Raw genomic sequence first — 10,037 nt, forward strand, 5'->3', positions numbered from 1 at the left:
AACTTAATAAGAATTTTCATCAATAACTCAAGACTCAATTTAACGGAATTGAAACTCGAACTCAACTCAATCTTGACTAAATGGAGATGTAGGGCACGAGGACGAACTTAGTCCAACATTATGATAACCTTACATATCTGGAAAGAAGATTATCTAAGCGAAACTTGAAGTCTTTGCTTAAAACCCTTGAACCCTACCTTTTTTACGTCATCTTTTTTTGATCTTTCTAGAGTTAGATTTGGTTAGGAACTTCGGGGGTGTTACAAGTTTGCTAGTTCTTTTCCAAATTTTCTTCTTCCCGGTTATTTTTCTCTCCAGTTCTCCTTCTTCCCCAATGCTTCTTCTTCTCCAATTCAAATCAACACTCGATTACACACAATTCTCAAATCAAATCAAAATTATTTTTAAAGTAGAAGAAGCCTGAAATTACTTCATATCCATTGGTGATCGCCTACAATCAATATTCACAAAATCAATCCTCAATCCTCAATCCTTAATGTAGAACTTCTAAATCCTCGATGATATCATAACATTATATGACATGATGTTATGATATCATTGAGGAACAACAAGCCCTTTAGGGAAAATTGCATAAATACGGAATGATACCATCAACTGAATGTGTGTGTGTGTATATATTGTGATGATATCAAAAAGATTTTTCTAAGTCATTTAATTATACATAAATGATACTATCACAGTATATTCATATATAATGATATTAAAATGGTATAATTAAGGAACAACCATTATTTCACCAAGTTAATAATCAATTCTTAATGATGGACTTCTAAAATCATCAATGATACCATAACAATATTTTACATAACATGAAATTACACAAATACTGAATGATACCATCATAGTGTGTGTGCGTATATATATATATATATATATATATATATATTGTGATTGTATTATAAGGTTTTCCTAAGTCATTCGATGGTACATGAATGATACTACCACAATATATTCATATATTATCATGATATTAAAATTGTACAATTGAGGTACAACCACTATTTCACCAAGTTAATCTCAATCCTTAATGAGACACTTCTAAATACTCAATGATACCATAACACACATTCAGAAAAAATTGCACAAATATTGAATGATACACAATATAATTTATTTTGGTCGAATGGGCATAATTAAGAGAGTTAATTAGGGTGGGTTATGGATGGGTAATTAGTTTATTTTTTGTGTCTAATAAGTGTAGTTTTCCCCTTAAATAACCCCCTTTGTGTTTATTTGATCCAAACAAATTACCCAGCATGTCCCCTTCCTAGTCTAGGCCCAATTCATCGTTAGTTTGTTTGATACCATTACAATATATATATATATATATATATATATATATATATATATATATATATATATATATTGTCATATTATCATTCAACATTTATGATACTATCACAGTATATATATACTATAATGGTATCATTCAAGATTTTTCTTTTTTCCTAAATGTCTATTATGATATCATTAAGGATTGACTTGGTGAAACAATGATTATTACTCAATTATATAATTTCAATATCATTAAAATATATGAATATACTGTGAAAAATCTTTATGATACCATGATATTATATGGTACCATTCAGTATTTGTGCAATTTTATGTTATGCAATATACTGTCATCGTGTCATTGAGGATTTTAGAAGTCACTTATTAAGAATTGATGATAGACTTGGTTAAACAATGGTTGTCCTTCAAATACACCATTTTAATATTATGGTAATATATGAATATACTGTGATAGAATCATCCATGACTATTGAATGATTTAGAAAAATATTTTTGATACCATTACAGCGTGTATATATATATATACTATGATGGTTTCATTCAGTATTTATGCATTTTTTCTTGTATGTCTAGTTGTTCATCAATGATACAATTAAAATAAATTTGACCATCAAAATAATAAATCTAAATTAGCCATGAATCATAGACGCCAAAAAAATAAATACGTGTGAGAAGGATCAAATATACTCCTACATGAATATTATCTTTTTAATAAAAAAATTAAACAAATAAATTTCAAACTGATTTTTCACTTCCGTTAGAGAAAAAAAGTATGTGAGTCATTTGTATAACAATAAGAGTGTATATGAACCATTTTTATAACTATATGTATATCAACTCTAAATAATAAAATTGAGGGGTATATAAAATCCATTTTCCCTCCTTTAATATGATGTACGAATACTACTCTATGTTTGTAAAACTTGAGCAGTTTTAGTCTTAAGAAATGAATTTTGTTAAAAGGAATAACGAAAGAAATCACATAGAAGTCAAATGACTCCTACCTCAAAGCTCATGCACAATCTTTTGTTCTTGTGGATATACAACTTGCCATGGATCAAAGATGACTACTTTTCTTTGTTCAATTTGAAAAATTGAGAGATTATTTATTATTACTTATTCATTTACTTTTATTATTAATTATAATCATCTTTTAGTGCAGTTTTCAACAATTAAATTTATAATATTCAAATTGTTAGTTTCTTTATTGTTTCTTAAGGAATTATAGATCAAATATCGAACAAGTAAATAAATGGAGGGAGTAATATTCCATTATGTTTGGCTTTGATGCAGCTATATAATTTGTCCCAGTTATATGAAGACATTTGACTCACAACGAATGAAATCTTCAGTTAGTTTTGAGGAAAATTGTTGGGCTAAGATTAAAAGTGCTCCAATTTTATAAACATAGGAACTATTAAGGGAAATTTTTCAGATATGGCAAACCTTTTAAATATAATTATTTCATATGGATATAGTTTCCCTAATTACTTATAATGGAAAACATAAAATTTTTCATTTTACAAATGTTGTAGCGAATTATACAAAAACTATAGTGAATTATACAAACGCTATACCCACGAATTATTTGTATACAAAATAATAAAAACACTGGTATACATATGTATTTATATATCTGGCAAGAGATATTGAGAGAGAGGAGGAGAGAGGCGAGCGACATTGAGAGAGGGAGGAGAGAGGTGAGCGAGAGGCAAATTGTATATGTATATCTATCGAATTGTATATATATATATTTTATCAAAAAATTATATATATGTAACTGGTATACATATGTATTTGTATATCTGCCATGCGAGATTGAGAGAGAGGAGGAGAGAAGCGAGTGAGATCGAGAGATGGAGAAGAGAGGCGAGCAAGATCGAGAAAGGGAGGAGAGAGGCGAGCGAGAGGCCAATTGTATATGTATATTTGTTAGAAAAACTGTATAATGGTAACTGATATACATATATATTTGTATATCTGACAAGCGAGATTTGCCCCCCCCTCCCCCGTAAATAGATAGATATGCTTGCTGCGAGCCGTAATTATTTTTAAACTATACCCTAAATGCGTAATATAGTAGTAAGATTTGTTATATCACATAATTTTCCCAACTATTAATACACCATGTTAAGAAAATTAAGAATAAACTTGCATTCTAGCCAAAAAAATTGACTTTGGTCACATGGCTTTTTATGGATGTATCAATGGCTAATATTCAACACAAAATCATCAATTAGGGATTTGTAAGTACATTCGTTAAGAGGATTCAAGATGTGAAAGTAGAGTAATATGACCCCCGTGCTTTTGGAGAATGTCACTTTAAACTTCATTTGCCGACTAATAGCTTAGTTTGTTTATCTAAACTTTCAATACTTTGCAAAAAAAAAAAAAAAAAAAACTTTTGAAGAGAAATAATTTGTATTTGACTTAACAATTTAAATACTTTATCAATATTAGAACAGCAATTTCGTCTTGGAGACGATTTCAAAAGTGCTTTTCAAAGAGCATCTTTCTACTATTTAAAAATACATATTTTTTTCTTAAAAGCTCGAACAAACACCTTAACTCTGTAAAAGAAGTAGTATTTATATTATATATTTAAATAGTAAATGAGAAACCAAAAGTCGATATGTCCGAGTGGTTAAGGAGACAGACTTGAAATCTGTTGGGCTTCGCCCGCGCAGGTTCGAACCCTGCTGTCGACGTTTTTGCTTTAATAATCTAAATTTGGTTAGATCAATTAATATTTTAAGAATATATAAAATCTTCTCCTATTAAAATAATTTTTTTTTAAATCAGAAAATAGTTAAAGTTAACCTAGTTTGTACTTCGAAAGAAAAAATTATGAATAAGTATGCCAAAAAAATTGTTATAGTGACAAGTACTTTTACATTTTAAGGATAGATAAAAATTCGATCCCAATATAAAATTATTTTTGATAGAAAATATTCCAAAGTGAAATATTCATGTTATCAAGTTAAAAGTGAATTCAGCTAGGTATGGATAATGTTATGTCCAACTCCAATAGCAAAATCTGGTTATTCTGGAACAAAGACATTGCCTGCAACATTTTGGACCAGGATGAGCAGCAGATCACTTGTGAGATCAATCATGTGGCTTGTCCTAATAGCTACCTCATTACCTTTGTCTATGCAAAGTGCAAGGATTACATGAGAAGAGACTTATGGGACAAGATGTTGCAGTTCTCCAGTAAGGAGAAGCCTTGGTGCACCATTGGAGACTTCAATGTTATTACAGATGTTGAAGAAAAGATGGGGGGCCAGCCATATAATGTGAACAAGAGCTTTGAGTTTATTAGTGTGATAGAAGCATGTGGACTCACTGATCTGGGGTTCTGTGGGCAGAAGTTCACCTGGTGCAACAATAGGGACAAAGATGCTAGAATTTGGAAAAGACTTGACAGGGCCATGGTTAATGATTCTTGGTTAGAAGTCATGCCTGTAACAACTGTCAGTCACTTAGCCTCCACAGGATCTGACCATTGCCCTCTATTGATGGAAAGCAGGGCAAAACAAGGTAATGTTATCAAGTATTTCAAATTTCTAAACTGCTGGACAGACAATGACAATTTCCTTAGCACTGTAAAAGCATGTTGGGATAATCCTGTGGAAGGAAATCCAATGGGAACCTTCCAACAAAAGCTGAAAAGAGTTTCTAATACTCTTAGTAAGTGGTCAAGAAATGAGTTTGGGGACATCTTTGCTTCAGTAAAAGAATATGAAGAGCAGGTGAGACAAGCTGAAGAAAAAATAATTAGTGACAATACTGAAGAGAACAGGTCCAAGCTACATCAGATCAATGCTCAGTACATCAGATATCTGAAGATGGAGAAGGCTATCTTAAAGCAGAAAAGTCAACTTCATTGGTTCAAAGATGGAGATGCCAATACCAGCTATTTTCATGCTATTATCAGAGGAAGAAGAAGAAGGTTATTCATCCATCAGATTAATGATGAACAAGGCAATACTATTCAAGGTGAAGACAATATTGCAAGAGCTGCCACAGCACACTTTGAAAAAATATTCACTGGAGAAGAGAGACTGATCAGGGAAGATGTTCTTAAGTGCATTCCAAGGATGGTTACAGAGGAGCAGAATGAGAGCCTGCAAGCCTTACCTACTATGGATGAGCTGAAGAAAGTTGTATTTTCTATGAGCCCTACATCAGCTGCTGGACCAGATGGAATGAATGGGAAATTCTTTCATTCATGCTGGGATATCATCTGTGAAGACCTACTGAGATTAGTCCAGTATTTCTTCAATGGACATGGTATTCCCAAGTTTATTTCTCATGCATGCTTAGCTCTACTTCCTAAGAATGAGCATCCCAACAGCCTATCAGAATACAGGCCTATTTCTCTCAGCAACTTCACTAACAAGATCATTTCTAAGTTGATAAGCATCAGAATTGCTCCTATATTGCCTCAGCTAATCTCAGATAACCAATCTGGATTTGTTAAAGGTAGGAGTATTGCTGAGAACATAATGTTAGCTCAAGAAATCATCCACAATATTAAGAGACCAAAGGCTGGGGATAATGTGGTGATAAAGCTGGATATGGCCAAGGCCTATGATAGGGTCTCTTGGTCATTCATTTGTATGGTCATGAGGAAAATGGGGTTTGGAGAAGTGTTGATTGATATGGTTTGGAGGATTATGTCAAACAATTGGTACTCAGTCATCATTAATGGTGCAAGGCATGGCTTCTTCCACTCTACAAGAGGACTCAAGCAAGGAGACCCCCTATCCCCTACCTTATTCATCATTGGAGCTGAAGTTCTGTCTAGGCTTCTCAACAATCTTCATCACCATCATTTATACACAGGATTCCAGATGGAAAGAAGAGGTCCTCAAGTAAATCACTTGAGCTTTGCAGATGATGTGATCATTTTCACATCTACCAGCAACTTCTCACTTACACTGATTACCAAAACTCTTAAACTGTATGAAGCTATTTCAGGACAACTTATCAATAAAGATAAGAGTCAAACCATGATGCCACTGAATACTCCCTCTGGTGTGGTGGATAGGGTCAGCATGATCACAGGATACAAATGCACTCATGGCCCAATCACTTACCTAGGCTGCCCCCTATATATAGGAAGACAAAGGATCATATACTTCTCTAGTATGGTTTCTAAGGTTCTAAGCAGGATTAGGGGATGGCAGACTAAAATGTTAAGCTATGGAGGTAGAGTCGCCTTGGTGAAAACAGTGCTGCAATCCATTCCTATACACCTGCTGTCGGCTATCAGTCCTACCAAGATCACCATGAATCAGATCAGAAGACTAATTGCTGATTTTTTTTGGGGATGGGATACTGAAAGAAGAAAATATCACTGGGCCTCTTGGGATACTCTCAGTTATCCTTATGAGGAGGGTGGTATAGGTGTTAAAAAATTAGAGGATGTGTGCTTATCCTTCCAATACAAACAGTGGTGGACTTTCAGATCAAAGAAGACTCTATGGGGGGAATTCCTTAAAGCAAAATACTGCCAAAGGGCTCATCCAGTCATTAAAAAGTGGAACACAGGACAGTCCCTAATGTGGAAGCATATGATGAGCAACAAAAAGGATATAGAACCTCATATACAGTGGTGGATTAAGTCTGGAACAAGCAGCTTTTGGTGGGATGATTGGCTAGGGGTAGGTCCCTTAGCTTACCACAATGAAAGTCTCCCCAGATTGAATAACTCTATTGTATCAGAATTCATGGAAAATGGAGGATGGAATGAAGAGAAAGTAAGAAAACATGCACCCCCTCAGCTGGTGCACAAGATTCTCAGCACTCCCATCAGCTACAATCCAAATATGCAGGATCAAGCTTACTGGAAGCCTAACTCTCATGGTAATTTCACTTGTTCATTAGCCTGGGAGTTGGTAAGGAAGAAAAAGACAAGATCAACCACTAACAGCAACATATGGCACAGTAGTATTCCTTTCAAGGCCTCTTTTCTGCTTTGGAGAGCTTTCAGACTTAAACTCCCCACAAATGACAGAATAGTAGCATTTGGACATGCTCCTGCAGCATGCTCCTGTTGTTATAGAGCAGGTCTTGATGATATAGAGCATATCTTTGTATCAGGTTACTTTGCACAACACATATGGAAGCACTTCTCAAGGTACTGGGGTCTGCAACACAGCAACATTCCTCTAAAAAACCTATTGATGAGGTGGTGGCTAGTCAAAACTAACAATGAGCTACATAAGTTAGTAATGCAGGCTACCCCCATTTTTGTGTGTTGGAATCTATGGAAGAATAGATGTGCATGCAAGTATGGGGGCAAGAAGTCTAATGCAACTAGAGTAATATTCTCAATATCCAAAGATCTATATATGCTTATCTCCACTGTGTATCCATATATTGAGTTGCCAAGTAATTGGGCAGATTTGGTTACCATGGTTGAAAAAAGCCAACATGAATTGAGAATAACCAAAGTATGCTGGACTAAACCACAACCTACAATGATCAAGCTAAACACAGATGGGAGTGCCCTTAACAATCCAGGGAAGATAGGGGCAGGGGGCATTCTAAGGGACCATAATGGAGTGTTAATATATGCTTTTGCATCTCCACTAGGTTGTGGTTCTAATAACCAAGCTGAAGTGCAGGCAGCAATTATTGGTATTCAGTGGTGCCTACAACATGGATACAGCAGGGTAGCCCTTGAAGTGGATTCTGAACTTCTAATCAAGTGGCTCAAACAAGAGGCTAAACCTCCATGGAACATTGTTGCTTATACTAATGAATTGCAGGTATTGGTTAGCAAACTGGAGAATTTCCAGTTCAGTCATATCTTTAGGGAAGCTAATTATACTGCAGATTCACTCTCAAAGGAAAGCCACATGAAAAGCTATACACAACACTACTACAGCTTTCAGCAGCTTCCAAGAGAGACCAAGGGACATTACAAAATGGACAAAGCTGGCATGGCTAGCTTCAGGAGAACCAAGATGAAGAAGATCAATCAACCACATTGAAGGAACTTCTTCATACAATGAATTATTAACTGATATTAATAATGATAATCAGGCCCATTGAAAAAGGGAGAGTCTCCCTAATTTACTGCTCTAATAGGATAATCTCCTTACCAATAGATTTAGGATTTAGCAGGATGGTACAGGGCAGCAGGTGCAGGGTGTGGAGTAGCATGTGGACTTGTCCAATGCCCCCCAAACTTTGCAGGATGTTAGAATATATTATTGTGACAAGTTCCAACAAGTTTCAGCCCAAACGGATAATTGAAGGCGTTAGGCGAGCGACATGGAAACATTCAGCTGCCTTAAGCCTAAAGAGAGGGTCTTTAGTAATTTGGACCCTCCAACTTGGGAAAAAAGTCTTCAAACTTTGCAGGACTGAAGGAGAAGATATATATGCTAACTCCATAAAGTTTCAACTCAAATGGATAATTGGAGACGTTAGTCGAGCGACGTGGAAAATGATAACACTCTCCAAAGCTCTTACTGAGGTCCCTTCTTTATTACTAGTCTGTGTACATTATTTTTTGCTTGGGCTTGTTTGTTGTATTATTGCAGGTGTCTGGAGTAATATATTAGCATTCTTCAACAATAAATACATAGACAAGAGCACAAAAACAACTTCCAAACACCCTGCAACCTCTAAGCTTCAGCAGGGCAGCAGGTGCAGGGTGTGGAGTAGCATGTGGACTTGTCCAATGCCCCCCAAACTTTGCAGGATGTTAGAATATATTATTGTGACAAGTTCCAACAAGTTTCAGCCCAAACGGATAATTGGAGGCGTTAGGCGAGCGACATGGAAACATTCAGCTGCCTTAAGCCTAAAGAGAGGGTCTTTAGTAATTTGGGCCATCCAACTTGGGAAACAAGTCTTCAAACTTTGCAGGACTAAAGGAGAGGATATACATGCTAACTCCATAGAGTTTCAGCTCAAATGGATAATTGGAGACGTTAGTCGAGCGGCTTGGAAAATGATAACACTTTCCAAAGCTCTTACTGAGGTCCCCTCTTTATTGCTAGTCTGTGTATATTATGTTTTGTTTGGGCTTGTTTGTTGTACTATTGCAGGTGTCTGGAGTAATATATTAGCATTCTTCAACAACAAATACATATACAAGAGCACAACAACATCTTCCAAACACCCTGCAACCTCTAAGCCTCAGCAGGGCAGCAGGTGCAGGGTAGGGAGTAACTTGTGGACTTGCCCAAAGTCTCCCAAACTTTGCAGGATGGTAGCATATATGTTTTTGATAAGGCCCAAGAAATTTCAGCCCAAACGGATAATTTTAGACGTTAGGCGAGCGAGCTTGAAACAATCAGCTGTCTTAACCTTAAAAAGGAAGAATTTTGCTAAATGGAAGCTCCAACTTGGGAAACAAGCCTTCAAACTTTGCATGGCTAAAGTAATGAATATATATGCAAACCTCATGAAGTTTCAGCTCAAAAGGATTAGTGGAGACGTTAGTCGAGCGACATGGAAAATGCTAACAGGCTCCAAAAGCCTATTTGAGATCCATTCCTCTCTACTAACCTGTATAAGTCTTTGCTTGTGTCTGGTTATTTGCTGTGTATATGCAGGTTGTTGGAGACTTACACCAACATGCTTTAACATCAAATACATAGAGGACAACACCTGCATCAACTCAACACCTGCAGCAGCCCAACACCTGCAACACCTGCAGCAGTTCAACACCTGTTTGCTTTGTTGCTTGTCTTTGG

At 35.7% G+C, this 10,037-nt stretch overlaps 1 non-coding gene across 1 annotated transcript; it reads left to right on the forward strand.

The window, feature by feature from the left end:
• Window positions 1-3,943: 3,943 nt before the first annotated feature.
• TRNAS-UGA (transfer RNA serine (anticodon UGA)) lies at window positions 3,944-4,025 on the forward strand. Its single transcript has one exon. It is a non-coding gene; the product is annotated as a tRNA-Ser (tRNA).
• Window positions 4,026-10,037: the final 6,012 nt, after the last annotated feature.

The sequence above is a fragment of the Solanum dulcamara genome, chromosome 3 (genome assembly GCF_947179165.1).
Source record: "Solanum dulcamara chromosome 3, daSolDulc1.2, whole genome shotgun sequence".
In the NCBI taxonomy this organism is placed as follows: domain Eukaryota; kingdom Viridiplantae; phylum Streptophyta; class Magnoliopsida; order Solanales; family Solanaceae; genus Solanum; species Solanum dulcamara.